The sequence below is a fragment of the Ictidomys tridecemlineatus genome, chromosome 4, assembly GCF_052094955.1.
Source record: "Ictidomys tridecemlineatus isolate mIctTri1 chromosome 4, mIctTri1.hap1, whole genome shotgun sequence".
Classification (NCBI taxonomy): Eukaryota; Metazoa; Chordata; class Mammalia; order Rodentia; family Sciuridae; genus Ictidomys; species Ictidomys tridecemlineatus.
The window spans coordinates 129,890,184-129,909,027 of NC_135480.1; the positions used below are offsets into that span (position 1 = coordinate 129,890,184).

At 36.1% G+C, this 18,844-nt stretch overlaps 1 protein-coding gene across 27 annotated transcripts in view; it reads left to right on the forward strand.

Moving 5' to 3' along the window:
* LOC120889783 (uncharacterized) overlaps window positions 1–18,844 on the forward strand; it is a 259,751-nt gene that overhangs the window by 93,337 nt on the left and 147,570 nt on the right. The window contains exon 1 of one of the 27 annotated variants that reach the window (XR_013438045.1): window positions 13,228–13,614. The exons of 25 other annotated variants lie outside the window; for them this stretch is intronic. The gene's annotated coding sequence lies outside the window, so the exon portion shown is untranslated. Of the gene's footprint in view, window positions 1–13,227; window positions 13,615–18,844 lie in introns of those variants that run through there. One more of the 27 variants, XR_013438047.1, reaches the window with a different exon arrangement.

Genomic DNA, 18,844 nt, shown 5'->3' on the forward strand with positions numbered 1-18,844 from the left:
GGGCAGAAGGTGAAGCAGGTGGTGAGTTAAAAGAGGAGAGCTGCTTAATGATAGCAGGGGCTCAGGTGACTTGAGAATCATGATGTAAAGACAGGTTCCTTTAGAAGATAAGTACTGTGCAGAAGTCCTCTGGGAGATTGCAGGATTTCTTAGGGGATGAAATTATGTTTACTGAGACAAGTCATCTTTAAGCCCCATTAACCTGGCAGTTACAGCAAAACATTTTGTTTCCCATTCATGACATATTCTTTGCCAATAAACTTGAAACTTAATATGTAAAAAGCCTATTAAGCCCCCAGAAATAACAAAGATTACATATGTTTCTATCACTTAAAGTCAAAAATTTGAGCAAGACTTAATTTCAAAATATTAAATACTGTTTGTATTTGGCAGTTGTGAAAGAAACCTGTACTTTTAAGTCTCTACATTTTAGTTACCTTTTTGTCTTTTAATAGAAATGCAACCTGGGTGACATAGAAAGTAATATACATTTAAAAAAAGTTAGCCTAGAATAGAGCCCCCTTATACTGTAGGAAAGATTTGGATGGGAATGACAACAAATACAATTCAAGAGAATTAAATAGAGAACTGTTAACTTGGGTAACTCAAAATATGAGAATAAGGATGGCCTTAGGCAACAGAGTTCCTGCTGGGGATCACATGATACCATTAGGAATCATTTTCTATTTCTTGGCTGTCTTCTGGGTTAGCTTTAATGTTAGACTTTGTAGCTGAAAAGTTCATAGCTGCATCCTCCAAGACTGACATGCAGGTGAAAATGGGGCGTGCCTCCCACTAGTTCCTTCAAATGTCCCATTGTGTCTTCTTGGGTCATTTCTACCCAATCCCTGGGGCCCAAAGTGTGAAATAATCTTGTTGCCTAAGCCTGAACAAAATATACCATTCTTAAAATAAAAGTGATGGAGAATGACAACTCTATTCTCACGTGTTCTGAAAATGAGTATGGAGTTAGTTCCCTAGAAGGTATTAGAGGGAATATTTCCAGAAGGTAAGTAAATGCTGGGTGACAAGACAAACAAAAATAAAATGGATGTCTATTATAGCTGAGTCTCTCACTGTTCCAATTTTGCCTTCTTTCCCAACTAAAACCATTGACTGAAGTTAGGTGTTCAACGAGAATGCTGATTTGCAGAGGTCTGTGTGGAGCCCCAGACAGAATGTTCGAATTCAGGGAAATCAGTTGGAAGCTCCAATTTCTACCTGCATAAATGATCTAATAACCTGACCTCTTACTATGCACTCTTTCTCATCTTAGAGGCTTTTGCCTCCATTCCAAGTTAGTTATTGACACATTCTAAAACTTATCACCAGGAATACCTCTTTTGAAATAATTCATTCTGATTTTTCACCCTTTTTTCTCCTCGCTTATGCTCTAAGTAGGCCAATTTGATGAATTCAGGAACTAGAAGCCACTTTAAAGTTTCTCCACCACCAAAAAATTGTTTGTCCTAATTTCCTCCCTCTTCAATAGTTCAGTCTTTTTTTATTCCATGGATTGGGTTTACTGCAGTGTGCTTTACCACTCATTGGATTGCATGTAGGTTGTTTCCAATTTGGGGCTATTAAGAATAGAGCTTCTGCAAACATTTGAATAGAGTTTTGGATGAATATGTATCTTCATTTGTCTGTGGTAAATGGCCAGGAGAGTAACTGCTGAATACTATTGTAGTCACATGTTTAGTGTTCTATCACACAGTCATTCTGTGGCTGTATCATTTCAAATATCCATAAGCAATGTAATAAGGACCCAGCTTCTTTTCATCCCTGTGAGCAGTTAGGTATTCAGAGAATGGGGTGTTCAGACATTGGTTCTTTCTGAGAAATCCCCCAAGCCAAATGTAATAGACTTGGCACTATTGAATGCCATCCAGGAGATTTTCTTCCTTGGCTCCAGCAAACAAAAGTTGATGGAAGACCATAGATGTTTTTGTATGAAGATGATCTGCAGCCTTTCCCTCAAAGCCCATGAATCCATAGAAATCTAAAATATTAAAGAAGATCTGTCTCGGTCCTTTTCCTATTTTAACTTTCTTTCCTCAGCTAACCTTATCTCTGATTGGATTCTAAAGTTAGGGTTTCCAAGTTCCTTGGAGGAAGCTCTAACACATTTCATGGAGACAAGGTGACAACAAAAATTTTAGGCTGTGTGCTGATTCACCCTCTCATTGCCATCTCACCTGTAGGAAAAGAAGGACGGGGACCTGAGACAATCACCCTCTGATATCAACCATGAACGTGTAGAGCACATTTAGAGAATAAAGGATGTAGAAAAATTTATCTGCCTGCCACACTGAGCATCATAGACAAAGTAAGTCAGAATCAGGCTATCCTAGTCAACAAATGCAGCACAAAGTCGCCCAAAAGGGAAGCTGGGGCTGGACCTGAGCCAATGGATAAAAGAATGGGTTTTTGTAAGTGTAGAAAGACTTCAGGGCAAAAGGTTGAAGATTTCAGAATAACTTCTCTGTCCAAAAAGTCCAGCAGATTATTCTGTACTTTTAAATCACAATATAATATTGACAAAGCAGCAATAAGTAGAAAGTGCCATGATTGCTGAAGTCCCACACCAACATGATCAGCTCCTGTAGCTAGCATTATGTGGTAGAGCCCTTGCCTAGCACATGCAAGGTGCTGGGTTTGATCCTCAGCACCACATAAAAAATAATAAAATAATAAAAAATATATTTTAATTAATATATATATGTATATGTATTATGTATATCAAGATCCTAACTCATCAGACCTTCAAAGTCAATTGGTAATGAGGTAAAGTTTAAATTGGAGAGCAGGGAGCATAGCCAGGCTGGAGGCCTTCCCACTGATATAATCATTTCTTCAAATAACTTGAATTCCAAGTGTTAGTGATTCATGCATAGGGCACCTTCAGCAGGAACATGGAAACTTCCCAAGTGCTGCATGTCTACTTGGAATAAACAGGAATCGGTATGGAGCAGGGCCAAGAGCAAAGGGACATTAAACATGTCTTATACAATTGCATGAATAACATTTTCCCACATGCTGCAAAGAAAGTGAGCCCTCCAGGATCCAAATAGGAGAGTTTGGTGAAGGGAATGTATGGTCAGAGCATCCCAAACGAGAAGGAAGAGCCACCCTGCTCAGGATAAGCATTATAGGAGACACTTAGGGGTAAATCCTCCCCAGACCCATGACTAAAGCTCTTGAAAGCCTTTTCAGAAAACAGATAAGGTGCATTTTGCAATGGCTTTGCAGTACTAAAAAATGCAAAGGTCAAGAAGGTTCCCTGGGAAAAAGCAGCTTTCCATCATCATCAATGCAGAGCAGAGGCCTACTTATAGGGAATGCCAAAGTTCAGAAAATCATGAGATATATTGTGAAGATTCTTGTGTTAGTCAGATTTTCATCATTGTGACCAAATAATTGACCAGAACAATTTGGGGGAAGAAAAGTTTATTTTGAGCTCAGTTTCAGAGGTCTCAGACCATAATTGCCCATATTTTACATGCCATATGCACAGCACAAGAGTTTATCAATTGAGGTCTGATTATCTCTAAGAATATCATGTACAAGATAACTATTCTGAAGTCCATGTGACAGCATTTCAAGTGGAAGCAATCATATACAAAACAATCCAGTTCCTCTTCTGTGTTACCTATATAATTTAAAGAAACTTCAGATACAACTGACAAAAAAATCTTAGTTTGTTGAAGATGGATAGAAAGTGTCAATTTGTGGGATTTAAAATATTGATATTTAAATAAACACCCAGAATACATATTTCTCTACCTAGAAAATTTCTACATGATTATGTTTGATCATGCTATATACTTTAAAATGAAATGCCTTTGGTTAAAAGTTTTCTTACTTGATTTATGCCTTTGAAAAACTGATATGTGAACTATTGTTCATATTTAGTTCATATTTAGTATCTATGGCACAGAAATTCATTTCAAAAATGGTGAGAGTTTCTGTAGAACTTTTACCCTGAATTCCGCCTATCTGGTTTGTATGGATGAAACTCCAACTGACGTTAGATCCTCAGCCATCCCATCTCATACTAGTGAGAATGGAAACTGAGACTTATATCAAAGAGCTTCAGTCTTAGGCCAGTCCAACTGGCAGCTAGGAGAACAACACGAAAACAGGAAGGGTTAAAATCCCCATCTTTTGCTAGCGCTCTCTCTCTCTCTCTCTCTCTCTCTCTCTCTCTCTCTCTCTCTCTCTCAGTATATAGCTCAAGAAATGGAAAGAAAGGCAGGTGAGCACAGACAGTCACGATCCATTCTGGTCAACTATTTTGATCACCTCAGTATAGATGTTTTCTTCATTTTTCATTAAGAATCTGTGTGTGTGTGTGTGTGTGTGTGTGTGTGTGTGTGTGAGAGAGAGAGAGAGAGAGAGAGAGAGAGAGAGAGAGAGAAAGAGTGTGTGAGTGTGTGTGTGGGGTTGATTAGTTCAGGGAGATGTATGTGTGTATATATATATATATATATACACATATTTTTATTTGTTTCATTTTTTCTCATTTATATGCTTTTTAAAAATGTTTTTATTTTCCTTGACTTGTCTTTTGAGAGTTAGGGTTTTTGGGTTTGTAAATTTTGATTTTGTTTTGTATTGTTTTCATTTATTTCTCTTTCTCTCTCTTCTTCTCCTGATTAGAAATTCTATAGTTCATTCTTCCTCTCTCTTTAATTTTGCTTCTCCTATTTTCCCTCCTTCCTTATAATCATCACCTGCTATATCTCTTCTGCATTCTCTCTGTTCACTTTTTGAAATTATAAACTGTTTTCTACCTTCCTAGCAGATTTTCTTCTCTCCTAAATAATTGAATTTTTGCCACCTTTTAGAATTATTTGGTTTATAAAACTTTTGCCTGCACCATCAATGGCAACACAATTATTACTCTGTGGATCACATAGTTGACAGTTGCTGTTTGCTTTAAAGCCAGATCAGTTGCTTTAACTGTAGACAATTGCTGACCCCACCATTCCTGGGTTTTTCTTGTGGCAATTAATGTAGATGTCATAGTAGAAACTAAGTATTTTATGCGCATAATGTTTTCATTAGTTGTTACTGTTTTTTTTTTCTCTGTCACCTATTGTGTGAGGTGCTGGAAACCAACAGGGACACTAAAAGTTCACAGGTTACAAACTCTACTACTGAACTAAACTGAAACAGAAGACAGCATATCTTACTCCACACACACATTAATGACATTAGTCTTAATTAAAGAATAAAAGAGACAACAACCAAAACTAATGATTAGAGTATGTAATTCCTAGCCCATTCAAATTGGTGTAACTATTAATATATTGGATGACATACTAGATACCTGCTGTTGAATGCCAGACCTAGTTCACAGTTTTTTATTGTGTACTGTGGTTAAATGCTGACCCGACCATTCCTAAATAAGTAGCAATTAGTGTTACAGATTTCAAAGAAGACACTGGACATTTGTTGCTGACATTAGTGCTACTCCAGATCCTCCCTCCCTCTAAAAGGGCTGGAAAGAGGTCAGCACAATTCAAGATCTCAGAGTAGAGAGCCTGCAGCTGAGAAATACAACTCAACCAAGCAACAGTAAATCTCACCCCCAACACAGTCTAAAACAGTTTGAGCCCTGACATTACTCCAACTCAAAGAATTGAAGAGACAATAGCCCCAAACCAACAATAAATCAATAAAGACATCTCCAACCTAAGGACCCAAAGAGAAACAATCAGAGAGGAACTTCAGGTCCCATCCCTTGACATCTACTAATATATCAAAAAAATCCCAGAACAAATAAGATAATTACATGTGAAAGCACACATGTAAAAAAAAGAAAGGGGGAATCCATGTTAATAGACGTGTAAGTCCAATGCATCTAAAAACATGAATAAACAGACAAACAAATCTCCCCCCCCCCGAGAAAATTAAAAATCCCCCAACAAAGTATCCCAGTGATAGTGATATGGGCAAAATCCCAGAGAAAAATTATAAAAACCTGATTATTAAAATATTCAATGAACTAAAGGAAGATCAAAAAAAGAAAAGAACAAATGCAGGAGATAGAAGACCACTTCAATCTAGAAATAGAAATAGTAAAAAGAGCTGAATCAGAAATCCTAGAACTGAAAGACAAAATCAAATTAAAAATTCACTTGAATATATCAATAGCAGATTAGATTGTGTAGAAAATAGAACTTCAGCTCTTGAAGACAAGGTATATGTTCTTGAGTATACAGAATGCAATAAAGGGAAAAATTATAGAACAAGAACAGAATATACAAGAACACTGCTCCAACATTAAAAGACCAACCAAACCTGAGAATCATGGGGATAAAAGAGAACATAGAGATAGAACAAGCAAAAAGTGTAAAAGAATATTTTCAATGAGATAGTTTCAGAAAACTTTTCCCTTATCATATATGAGATATCTACATACAGGAGAAGGACCCAAATAGACCTATTCAAACAAAAAACTCTCCAAGTCATATCATATCATAATTAAAATGACTAACATAGAAAACAAGGAGAGAATACTAAAACCTGTAAGAGAGAAATATCAGGTCATATTTAGAGCAAACCAATAAGGGTCAATTCTGATTTCTCAGTTCAGATCCTAAAATCAAGAAGGACCTTGAGTGAAATATTCCAAGCTCTAAAGAGAACAGCTGTCAGCCAATGTGACTATACCCAGAAAATCTCAGTTTCAAATTTAAGGGGGAAATAAACTTTTCATGATAAGAATAAACCAAAAGAATTTATGCACATGAAGCCATCACTACAAAGAATAGTCAAAGATAAACTTCACACAGGGGAACTAAAATACCTATTCCCAAAGCTTCCACACAGAGGAAGATCAATAGAACTATAATCCACTAAATGAGAATCAAGACAAGATTATGTATAACAAAACCATAATGGCAGAAAACCACATACATATATCCACATTAATATTAAATCTTAATGGTCTCAACTGCCAATTAAAAGACAAAAATTAGCAGGATGGGTCAAAAAAGAAGATCCAACTACATGGTGTTTACAAGAGACACATCTCATGGACAAAGACCCCCACAGGCTGAAGGTGAAAGAATGGAAAAAATATTCCATGCATATGGACCCCTTAAAACAAGTAGGAACAGCTATTCTCATATCTGACAAAGCAAATTTCAAGCAAAAAATAATCAGAAGAGACAAAGAAGGCCATTACATTCTGGTAAAGGGAACAATCCAGCAAGAAGATGTAACAATAGTAAATATTTATGCTCCAAATGTCAGCAACACAAATACATTAAAAAATACCACTACATCAAACTCTAGATAGACCCAAACACAATAATACTGGGGGATTTCTACCAATAGACAGGACATAAAAACATAAATCAACAAAGACATCTCCAACCTAAATGATACTATAAATCAAATGAACCTAACCCCAAAGAGCTAAATTTATATTTTTCTCAGCAAAACATGGAACTTTTCCCAAAATAGATCATATTCTAGGCCACAAAGCAAATCTTACCAAATATAAAAATGTTTCTATAATCCTATGCATCCTATCAGATCACAATGGAATGACACTAGAAATCAACAGCAAGACAAATAATAAAAATTGCATAAACATATGGAGATTTAACAATACTTTCTTAAATGAAGAGTTAATCAAAGAAGAAATGAGAGTAGAAATCAAGAAATTCTTGGAAATGAACAATAACAGTGATACAAGACATCAAAATTTATAGGACAATATGAAAGCAATTCTAACAGGAAAATTTGTAGCACTGAATGCCTACACTTAAAAAAATAGAGAGATTAAAAATGAATAAGCTTATTATCCATCTCAAGGCCTTAGAAAAAGAAACAAAAACTAATTCCCCGTACAGTAGAAGAAATAACTAAGATCAGAACTGAAATAAATGAAATTGAAAATAAGAAAACAATATACAAGGTCAATGCAATGAAGATTTGGTTCTTTGAAAAGATAAGATAAACCTTTATTCAAACTAACCAAAAGAAAGACAGAGATGTCAACAAGATTAGAGATGAAAAAATAAATATTATCAGAGATATTTCTAAAACTCAAATTATTATCAGAACCTATTTTAAAATTTATATGCCAATAAAATGGAAAATCTGGAAGACATGGACTAATTTTTAGACACATGACCTCTACAAATTGAATTAGATCAGTAATCTTGCAACTACTAGAAGAAAACATAGAGTCAACCCTCCATAGCCTAGGTGACATCCTTAAAAATACACCCAAAGCACAAGAAATTAAGCCAAGTGGTATGTTATTAAACTACTACAGAAAAGCAAATGATTAAGAGCCTAAAGGATACAGAATGAGAGAAAATCTTGGCCAACTATTTCTCCAATAAGGGAATAATATCCAGAATTTGCAAAAAGCTTAAAAAATAAAAAAAAAAACCAAAATCCAATCAATAAATGGGCAAAAGAACTAAACAGAAACCTCTCAAAAGAAGAAACACAAATAGCCAACAAATGTACAAAAAAATGTTCAGCATCTCTAGCAATCAGAGAAATGTAGATCAAAACTACACTAAGATTTCATCTTACTATAGTCAGAAAGGCAATTATCAACAATACAAACAATAATAAATGCTGACAAGGTTGTGGGGGAAAAGGTATATTTGCACATTTGTTGGTGGAACTGCAGTCTAGTAAAACCACTCTGGAAAGCAGTATGAAGATTCCTCAAAACACTGGGGATGGAACCACTATATGACCCAGCTATCCCACTCCTTGGTATTTTCCCCAAATATCTAAAATCAGCATACTACAGTTACATAGCCATCTCAATGTTTATATCAGCATAAATTCACAATACTTAAACTATGGAATTAACCCAAAAGCCTGTCTTAAGTAATTGTGATATCTATCTATATTCTAGTCAGCCATAAAGAAGAATGGAATTATGGCATTTGTGGGTAAATGGATAGAAATGGAGAATGTCATGCTAAGTGAAATAAATCAAAATCAGAAACTGAAAAGTTGACTGTTTTCTCTCATACAGAAGCTAGTGTAAAATAAAGGAAAGAGAAGGGTAGAATAGAAAATCATAAAGATAAAGGGAAGATTGGTAATGTAGAAGAAGATGGAGAGGGAGAGTGGAGGGATGGGAAAGGGGAGGCAATGCAGAAAGAATTCTTAAAATAATCATGTTATATGCATATATAAATATACCACAGGGAATTTCACCTTCATGTATAAGTAGGAAGAAACAATCAAATTTAAATAAACAGATGAGCAAGAGAAAGACTAGTAGAATACAGTAAATAAAATGAGAAAGAATATGGAGGATGTTCAGGAGGTTCACAAACCGAAGTTAAATTCCAAGGATGTATGTGTTTGTTGGGATGAACTCAACTACTATGTATAACTATAAAGTACTAATAAAAAATGAAAAAAATGGTGAGAGTTTTTATTAACAACACTCTACTTTTAGCAAAATGATATTTTAAAGGGTAAACAATTTGTAGAGCAAAAGTTAAAGCATAATCATCTTCTACTTTATACTCACCAGTTGAGTATCTTAATTCTGTGAATAAGAAAACAATTTTGATGGAAATGAGTCTCACCAGTTACAATAATGCTTGAAGTCTAAAGTCTACATAAAAAATGATTGTTCACTTTCTTCCCTCATACATCTTAGTCAAAAGTTCTTTCTCCCCATTCCTTTCTGACCTGGGTGGGAAGTACAGGAATTTAAACCAGCTATCTATGTGTTTTAGAGATGATTCTTGATTTTAAGTGAATATAAAGACAAGTATGGTTGGGTGTATTGGTGTATACCTGCAATCCCAGCTACTCAGGAGGTTGAGTTGGAGGCCAACCTTGGCAACTCAGCAAGATCTTGTCTAAAAATAAAAAAAGGAGGGGACTGGGGGTGTAGGTCAGTGGCAGAGCATCTCTCTGGGTAGTTCAATCCCCACTACCAAAAAAAAAAGACAAATAAAAAAGGAAAAAAAATATGAGTTCAGGTATGTTCCAGTGCTCCAACAGTTAGTTATGTGGCTAACAGTATATATTGGTACTTTAGAAAAGATAGGATGTTTGAAGGTGCTCTAACATTCTGATGACTGTAACAGCCAAATAGCAGGAAGGCCATTTCATGACGCTGTCATCACTCCCTGACACTGAGGGTTAGACTCTAATCCTGTGGCTACTGGTAAGCTCAGAAGTTAATGAAGAAGTATCACGCAATTGGAAAACTGAAATTACATTTTAAGAACAATTTACATTGAAGGAAATAGGGTTCTAAGGTAATAGGAAAAAAGGGAAATAGGATTCTGTATAAAGAGACAAAATAAATTTAGAAAATTGGCAGAAAAGTATGTGTTTTAACCAGGTATTTGTTTTGCTATGACCAAAATACCTAACAAGAACAACCTAGAGGAAGAAAAGTTTATTTGGGACTCATAGTTTCATAAAAGAGTAGTTGCTCTCCTCATGGCAGCAAAGAAGCAGAGAAAAAAAAAAAAAAGAGAGAAAGAGACACGGAAAAAAAGCCTTTTCAGGAGGTTCCCATAGTGACTCACCTCCTCCAGCCATGCTCCACATGTCTACAGGTACCACCCAGTCAGTCCACTAAGATGGACTGATTAGGCTAAATTTTTCATAATCTAATCATTTCACCTTTGAATATTCCTACATTAATAGGAGCTTTTGTGGGGTATGTGATGTCTAAACCCTAACAGAATGCTAAATCAAATTCCATGAATATATTTTTCATGATAAGATGTATTCACTATTTTTTTTATTAATAGTGTTCTCCTAAAAGTCACCAACTCTCTGTAGAGTTATACTTCATGTGACACTATAAACTAGTTATAGGAATACAACCATATTGGGTGGTTAATGACATAAGACCAGCTGTGAAAATTCAGGCAAATGAGATAACAAGTTCTCAAAATAGCATATTAAATACATTATTAAGTGATGTGACCTTTCAGAAGTGTCCTCAGTCTGCAATTTATGTGTTAACATTTTGATTCCATGAAATGTGTTTAGGGATTGGTGGATTCTTATAGTACCAAGAATATTTTTCATTCATTTTTTGCTACAGAATGATTGATTGAGTATCTTGATTCTGTGAATAAGCAAACAATTTTGATGGAAATGACTCTCACAAGCAATTTGATCTTATAAAATGAACCACAGACAATGTCAAATAAACAAAAAAACTTAGAAAATGCTGTGGAAAATGAAGACCAAAATAACACAAGGAGAGGGACACAAAGTTCTTAAAGAAATCCATAGTTTTTATTTATTAAACTAGTCTATGCCTTTTAAAAAATATATCTGAAAGCATCTGTAAAACATGCAAAATATTTTAAACCCCTGTGTATCAATTTCAGACAGTTTGCAAGAGTCATTCAGTTGTTTGCAAAGGAAAATATAGAATCTTTTCCCCTATGATATTGCACCTGGTAGGAAAGGTTTTCACAACTCTGTGTTATTATAGATGGTAACCCAGAGGGCTATGCAGCAGTTATAAACAAGGAATTATTATCTGGATGGGAAGGGACATTTGTATTTCCATTGTTTGAATCAGATGGCTTATTCAGATCACCTTATTGTAGAATGTGATATATTTAGTAGCATAAAGAATTTTGAGTTCTTAAGAGTACAACTACAACTCTGGAATGAAAAAGACTTAAAACTCTATTATTTACTCTATCACAGTGTTTCTATTATCAGATTATTTCTTATGTTTGCAGGGAATGCTTGACAGAAGAATGGGTATTGAGAGGTGTCACATACACAGGGCTAGTGTTAGTGGTAGATATGTATATAATAGATATGTAAGGTGGTCCATGACACATCATGGATAGGATATGTCAGTTAAAAAGAGAGTTTTAGGGCTGGGGTTGTGGCTTAGTGGTAGAGTGCTTGTTTAGCATGAACAAGGCCCTGGGTTTGATTCTCAGTATTGCATATAAATAAGAAAATAAAATAAAGTTCCATGAACAACTAATAAAAATATTTTAAAAAAGAAAGAGAGTTTTAATGACAAAGTTTGTAGTAAAGATCCTGATATATGGGGATTGTGAAATGCTCATAGGAAAATAACTACAGTTAAAGCGTTTATTATAATGCTATTAGTGTATTCAACTGTGAATCTATGAATGGGCCTGAAGCATTTTCCTTTCTTTTTTGATACTGGGGGTTAAATCCAGAGGTGCTCTACAATCAAGCTACATTATTTTTGAGACAGGGTCTTAGTAAGTTGTCCAGGCTGGCCTCAAACTTGTGATTCTCTGGCCTCAGCATATTCAACTTTAAAACCTGAGATGAGTTCTGATTCACCTTCTGTTAAATCAAAAGGTGCTCAATAAGTGTTGAAAGCAATCATATTATGGGTAGATGTCAGGCTAGGAGGATTATTTATACATGTTCTTGAATATTAATTAGTAAAAATCCATTATCAATAGAACTGTTAGAAGGATAATAGCTGGAGATACTTCATACATAAAAGATTGTGCTACAAATTGTAGTGCTCCAGTGATGCATATTTAAAATTTGATGCTCATTCTGTTCAGGGAATATAGTACACAACATGGCTAATGTGGCTAGTATAAATAGTATTTCTATATTATGTTAGGGATTGAGGTATTGGTAGCGAGATTCACATGAATCTGAGTTTCAGGGCTATGGTGGGTGCAACAGTAAGCAGGAGTAAGGCTGATGTTAGGTCAGAGTGATTTTCGTTTTCCCAGGTACTCTGCATACCCTAGTTTGTGAAGAACTCTGATTGCATCTGTCATTTGAACCGCTCTTTCTTCCCTCCTATACCAACAGAATCTTTCTATTTGTTTAAAATATCAGTGAGTGTACCAGTGTAAGCATTTGTTCTGTGCTTTTGGATTTGGTCCGCAAATATGCCCAAGAGTCGACTGTGACTCGAGCCTATTCATAAACGTTCCTCTGGCGGCAGAGCCAGGCTCCTCCGACTCCAGTTGTCCTCCTGGCACCGTCCATGCCTGTGGAGAGAGCCAGCTACTCACCAACAGCACCTAGTCCCCTGTTGGCCCTGGAAACTCCTAGCTGCGGGCTTGGTGATGCCCTCAGGGTCATGGGTTCAGGTCTGATCAGGCATGAGCTTGGTCCTGGAGACCGGCTGTTGCCGCGCCCCTCAGGTGGCGGGAGGGGCGGAGGCGCAGGAGGACAGCAAAGCGGCCGGTCCCCCAGCCAGCAACGGTTTCTGTGGCGCGTGGTGCCCGACTGAACGGAAAAACCGTCAAAACCGTCGCTGGCGCCCTGGGCGGCCGTTAAGTGCCGCCCCTGCCGGCTGGCCGCCTTTCCCTCCTTACCCGCCAGGGGGCGCTAGGCTGGAGGCTTGAGACCCTTGGAAGGCCCCGTAGGCCCTGCGCCAGCCTGCCTTCCAGCGTTCCTGAGCAAAGACCTCTGCGTGGCTCATTCTCTAGACTTCTGGGTGAAGGGAACCAAAGCCAAGCCACTGGCACCTGTCCTTCAGGGAACTAACTCCCAGACAGGTGGAGACTGAATTCCCTCTGCTCTTCTTCCTCTGGAACCGGGTGCCCACACTGTGTCCACAGCCTCATATCTCCAAAGCCACTGCTGGGGTTGGGATCCTGCAAGGTAAGTGGAAAGGCCTCAAGGCTCTCTAGAGTGTCCTCCTGGTGAACCGCTTGCTTGGTTGCTGCAGTCTTTTGGCTGTCATCCAGAATTTCAAAGCCGCTGATCCTGAAAGTTTACCATTTTTTTTTTTTTTAATCCTGTTTCTGGAGGGACAGCTTTGTAGAGTCCTCTAGAATGCCATTTTGCTGACGCCCTCTTTTTGGGTTAGGGTGGTTGATCATTTCTTTTTTTTCCTTTCTTTTTCTTTTTTAAAACTTCTAACAGATTGTTGCTTTGTATTTAAAGTGGGCTTCCTGTAGGCACCATATAGTTGGGTCTTTCTTTTTCATCCAGTCTGGTCTGTCTTTAAGACTTTGTGGTAGGCACATGAATGTTCTCCTAAAAATGGCCATGCCCTGATCCCTGGACCTGTAAATATGCTAGTTCAGTTTTCAGATGGAATCAGGTTATCAACAGACTTTCAAAAAGGGAGATTCTGAAATCTCCATGTGGGCCTCATTGGAGGATATGAGCCCTAAAATCTGGGAAAATTTCCCAGAAGTAAGAGAGTTTTGAGGCAGAAGAAGAGGCAGGTGGACTTAAAAGTGTGAGAGGGACTCTGACTTTTGGTGGCCTTTAGCACAAAGGCATATAGTCAGTTTGGGAGCTCCAACAGGCCTCGGGTAATGGACAGCAGGATAAGAGATGTCAGTCCTAAAATATACAAGGGCCTGGATTCTGTCAACAACCCCAGTCAGCAAGGAAGCACATTCTCTTTTAGTCTCCAGAAGGAAATCCTGCCCTAAATTTGGTTTTAGTTGGGTGAGATGAGACCTGTGCCTGACTTATTAATACTGAATTGTTCAATAATAAATTTGCATTGTTTTAAGTCCCTAAGTTTACAGTAATTTGCTGTAGCAGCAATAAAAACCCTAATACAGATCATTTATGTATAATTTGATTCTTGTTATAGTTGTGTTTAAATCTACTTTATGGCTATTTGTTTTCTCTTTATTCTATATATTCTCATTATTTTTTTCTTTTTGTACCATCTGTTTACTGAATTTTTAAAAGACATTTTTACAGCAGTTTTAGGTTCACAGAAGAATTGATTGGAAGGTACGGAGATTTACATATATCCCTTGCTCTCATACATGCATAGTCTCCCTATTACCAGCATCCTGCATCATAGTAGTATATTTGTTACAATCAATGGACCTAAATTGACACATCATTATCATCCAGAGTTCATATCCTACCTTAGGTTCACTTTGATGTACTTTGCTCATATTTTTATGAAACAATTTTTCTTCTGTTACCTTAGTGATTACTTTCTAACTTATACTACACATCTTTAATTTTGAACACTCTGTCCTAATATATCATTTCTCATAGTGTTTCTCTTTCTTTTTTTTTATTTTGTTTTTTTTATTTGTTGTTCACAACGTTACAAAGCTCTTGAGATATCATATTTCATACATTAGATTGAAGTGGATTATGAACTCCCAATTTTTACCCCAAATGCAGATTGCAGAATCACGTCGGTTACACATCCACAATTTTACATAATGCCCTATTAGTAACTGTTGTATTCTGCTACCTTTCCTATCCGCTACTAACCCCGCCAAGAAATGAATTACAGTAGATGGGGTAGAGAGAGAAGATGTGAGGGAAGGGGAGGGGGGATAGTGTTTCTCTTTCATTTGACTTATTCTATTGAAAATATCTGTTTAAGCAATGCCTTTCCTGTATTTCTCTATTTTGGATGCAACTGGGTAGAAATCCAACCAAAAGTAGTAGCCAAATAAAAAGAGAGCTCTGATAAGCAGAGTGTTCCATATATGTATGGAAAAATCCCATAGTAGTTATCCATGTGCAAAATGTTTGTTTTTATATAGCAGCTTAAAGTAAATTTGATATAACTTAAAAAATAGTGCGTGATTTGACCTTATATTAAATATTTGTTAACCTCTGACACAAAAAATATGGACAGAGGGATAAAGATGTTGACATACCAGATTGTATAATGGACTTGCCTCTCTGATGAAAAGGGTAGTGGGTGAATGCTTCACTAGATTGCATCAAGTAGGTGAATTGCATGGAAAAATATAATTGACAGGAAAAAAAAGTTCTAAATGTCCACTACACTCCTTGAAATAGACTTTATGTTCCTCTAGAAGTTAATTTTTAAATTATTTCTTCTCATTTATATCATGCATGATTATTTGAGTTAAAAAATTTATAACAATATCTGTAAGTTTGAAGATACCTATTAATCCACCTCTTAGTAGGAGGTAAACACTTTGTTATTGCTGTTTTCTGTTTGGTATGCATTCACTGATACATTCACCTAGAATATGTATAATTTATTTATTTTTACATGAAAAGTTATTATATCATGCATGTTACTCTGCAACATGGTTCCATTATTCAACAGGGATCTTCTTTTTCAATGTAAATTTTTAAAATTTATATATGACAGCAGAATGCTTTACAATTCTTATTACATATATAGAGCACAATTTTTCATATTGTCTGGTTGTATACATAGTATATTCACACCAATTCGTTTGATCATCACATTCCACCATGATTAATTACCCCATGCCCCCTCCTTTCCCCTCCAATCCCTCTGCCCTACCTAGAGTTTCTCTATTCCTCCAATACTCCTGCTCCCTATCCCACTATGACTCAGCCTCCTTATATCAAAGAAAACATTTGGCATTTGTTTTTTTGGGGGGGGTATTGGTTAACTTCACTAAGCATTATCTACTCTAACTCCATCCATTTACCTGCAAATCCCATGATTTTATTCTCTTTTTTGCTGAGTAATATTATATTGTGTGTGTATGCCTCATTTTTAAAATCCATTCATCTATTGCAAGGCATCTAGGTTGGTTCCACAGTTTAGCTATTGTGAATTGTGCTGAGAGGAAACACTTGTACTGTTTGGTAGACTGAAATCAATTCTTCGTCTCTCACTTGTGGTGCCCCCAGGGCCATGATCATATGAAAGCATGGATGGTAGTGTTAAATTGGAATATCTATTTATATATATATGTATATGTACATATATGTATGTTCATATATTGAGAGTTATATTGGATACATGTATATAAAGTTAGGTATATACACACACACACACACAAATTAATGTGTATTTATACTGTGCTATCTCTGGCAAGAAAAGCAAAATCTTTTTGTTATTAACAAATATTTATTGAGTTTATTGTGATCTTGATGGTTTTATCTGGCTTTTTTGGTGAAAAAAAATATAGAAATGAATATTGTTTTGTAAGGGGAACTGTTTTTTTTTAAATGCTAGCACACTTTTTTACTTTTTAAATTTTTATTGATTTTATTTTTTTAAATACATGGTAGTGGAATACATTACAATTCTTATAATACATATAGAGTACAATTTTTCATATCTTTGTATATAGAGTTATATTCATGCCAATTCATGCCTTTATACATGTACTTTTTTTGTATTACAATTCTTATTACACACAATTTTTCATATCACAATTTATACCACAATTATACTATAATTTTTCATATCTCTGTTTACATATAAAGTATGTTGCCACCTAATTTGAGTCTTCATACGTGTACTTTGGATAATGATGCCCCTCACATTTCATTGACTTTGCTAATCCCCTGCCTCCTGCCTTTCCCTCCCACCCCTCTTCCCTATCTAGAGTTCATCTAATTATCCCATGTTCCCCCTCCCTACCCCACTATGAGTCAGCCTCATTATATCAGAGAAAACATTCAGCATTTGTTTTTTGGGGATTGGCTAACTTCACTTAGCATTATCTTTTCCAGCGCCATCCATTTACCTGCAAATGCTATGATTTTATTCTCTTTTAATGCTGAGTAAAATTCCATTGTGTATATATGCCACATTTTAAAAATTTCATTCATCCACTGAGGGGCATCTAGGTTGGCTCCACAGTTTAGCTATTGTGAATTGTGCTGCTATAAACATTGATGTGGCTGTGTCCCTGTAGTATGCTGGTTTTAAGTCCTTTGGGTATAGTCTAAGGAGAGGGATAGCTGGGTCAAATGGTGGTTCCATTCCCAGATTTCCAAGGAATCTCCATACTGCTTTCCATATTGGCTGCACCAATTTGCAGTCCCACTAGCAATGTATGAATGTGCCTTTTCCCCCACATCCTCTCCAACACTTATTGTTGTTTGTCTTCATAATACCTGCCATTCTGACTGGAGTGAGATGATATCTTAGAGTAGTTTTGATTGGCATTCTCTGAATTCTAGAGATGGTGAGCATTTTTTCATATATTTGTTGATTGATTATATATCCTCTTCTGAGAAGTGTCTGTTCAGGTCCTTGACCTATTTGTTGATTGGATGATGATGATAATGATGATGATTATTTTAGTGCTTAGCTTTTTGAGTTCTTCATTTGTCCTAGAGATGAGTGCCCTATCTGATGTGTGTGGGGTAAAAATTTGTCCCAGGAGCAAACCTCATAGATTGCTTCTTTTCCTGAGAAGAAACCTTTTAGTTTGATTCCATCCCAATTATTGATTCTTGGTTTTAATTCTTGTGCTATAGGAGTCTTATTAAGGAAGTTGAGGCCTAGTCCCCACATGATGAAGATTAGGACCTACTTTTTCTTCTATTAGATGCAGAGTCTCTGGTTTAATTCCAAGTTCTCGATCCATTTTAAGTTAAGTATTGTGAGGTGAGAGATAGGGGTTTAATTTCATTTTGTTGCATACAATTTCTAGTTTTTCTAGCACCATTTGTTGAAGATGCTATCTTTTCTCCAGTGCATGTTTTTGGCACCTTTATCTAATATAAGATAATTTTAATTTTGTGGGTTAGTCTCTGTGTCATCTATTGTGCCATTGGTCTCCCAGTCTGTTTGGTGCCAATACCATGCTGTTTTTTTACTATTACTCTGTAGTATAGTTTAATGTCTGGTACAGCAATGCCACCTGCTTCACTTCCTGCTAAGGATTGGAAAAGCAAAATCTTAAGCTGTTATCTCAGGAGAGTCATATTGTTGTCACTTCCAATGAAGGAAATATGTAATATTAAACTGTTTTTATAATAAATATTACTGACTTTATTTCTTTAATGGCATTAATAACAATCAATTACCAATTTCAACCATGAGCAACCCTCTATGCGTATAAACATTTTTACAATGTTCTCTTTAGTTGGAAAGTGCATTTAATATACCATTTTACTTTTTAATATTTATATTATTTATTCATTT